We start from the raw sequence: 1,741 nt of genomic DNA, 5'->3' as shown, positions 1-1,741 counted from the left end.
CACACACACACACACACATACTCCCCCCCTCCCAGAAAATATTACATGCACATGATAACAACCAAATCATTGTGTAAGTTAACACTTCTTGGTTTAGCTTTTATTTTTAGATGGAGGAGAACGTCAGTACGATATTAATTACAGCCATTTAGTGCAGGAAATAAAGGCAGGAAAGACGGACAGAAAAGAACACACTGAAGTTGTGAAAAGAAGCCAGACCTAATATTGGCACCCTCCAGCCACCTACTGCATCAAAAGAATGACGTCACTTGAGCTAGGCCCGCAGTCGAGATGTATGGCTTTGCTTTTGTGCAAAGAACGACACTTTAAAGAAACATACTTTTCTACCTTTTTTTAATGTCATGAATGATTTAGTTTCATTTCTTAATAAGAATCTTACGGCACCTGCAACACGAAAATGCTATATTATAGGTGCCGAAGTTTAAAGGTGTAACTGGAGGGCTCTCGTGGCCTAGAGGTTAAGGTGTTCGCCTCTCATTCAATAGTTCCTGGGTTCGAATCAGGATAGCCATGGACATTTATCTTCTCTAAAATCGTTTCATTTCACCCCCGTTTCCTGCTCTCTAGCAACGTTCTGTCGTCTGCTTTCGTCTCTACTTTCTGCTCCCACTCCCTCACCTCCTTTGCCCCCTCCTCTGGGCTCCGGACCCTTTCTGCAGCCTTTCTACTGCTACTCTTTGGCTCTCTCTTTCTGCTATCTTTCAGCCACACCCCTGGTCTTATGGTAGAAAAGATCTACACATACAGCCGTCTCGGATGAGGGTGAAAAATCTCGGAGATCTCGTGTGCAAGTTGCGCACGTTAAACATCCGTTGGTGGTCCAAGATCAATAAGAGTAGGCCTCGGCCGCCACCCGAGCAAATTTCGAAATTTCTTACCTACTGAAAATGTTTAACGTGTCCCGCTCGTTCATATGACCTTATGCAGTTGCGAGCGCAGTAAAACAAACAGTAAACACAAAAAGGTGTGCATAGAGAGTAACATACTAATACAAAACGAGAGCAATAGATAGGACGATTGATGTTTGTAAGGAAAGAAGGAGCTTTCTACAACAGGACACCCACCTGCCAACCACTGTGACGAATGGGTTAACTGGAAAATACGGTAACATCCTTTTTGTAACTGTTAATTACGTTGAATAAGGAATTTAAAGTAGTGTTCATCCAAACAAAACAATGTTGTTAACACATTCAAGTCAGGCAGGCAGGTAGGATCAATTGTACTCAGAAAATTATAAGGGCGTCGTAATTCGAAACGCAAATATTAGGCCTATACTGATCAAGCGGTATTGTTGGATGCTCACGTAAAATTGTACTTTTTGATCAACTGGGTTTTTATTTTCTCAATTGAACGACAAAAAATTCGACACCTAGAAACTACGTTACCATCGTTTAAAAAGAAAGCTTCTTTAAAGAAACATTGGAACCCCTGCTCAGCCATTGCAGAAACAATATGGCTGACATTTTCAAGAGCCGGGCCCTGACTGACTGGTGCCGCGATAAATTCACTACAGCTAGAATTTGTCAATGAATTAAAGATAGTTTGGTTTGAGCTCACTTTTGTTTCTGACTCGTGGGGTGTTAAACGCTTTGCTTTCACTCAAGCAATTTCTGCAATGGAAGGAAGAACGTTCAATCAACAAATTATTGTTTCACTTCTTGTGTTTGTTGGTTTTTATATTTTACTCTCTCTCTCTCTCTCTCTCTCTCTCTCTCTCTCT

Source organism: Aplysia californica, unplaced genomic scaffold, assembly GCF_000002075.1.
Source record: "Aplysia californica isolate F4 #8 unplaced genomic scaffold, AplCal3.0 scaffold00851, whole genome shotgun sequence".
In the NCBI taxonomy this organism is placed as follows: domain Eukaryota; kingdom Metazoa; phylum Mollusca; class Gastropoda; order Aplysiida; family Aplysiidae; genus Aplysia; species Aplysia californica.
This window is presented reverse-complemented; position numbering follows the sequence as displayed.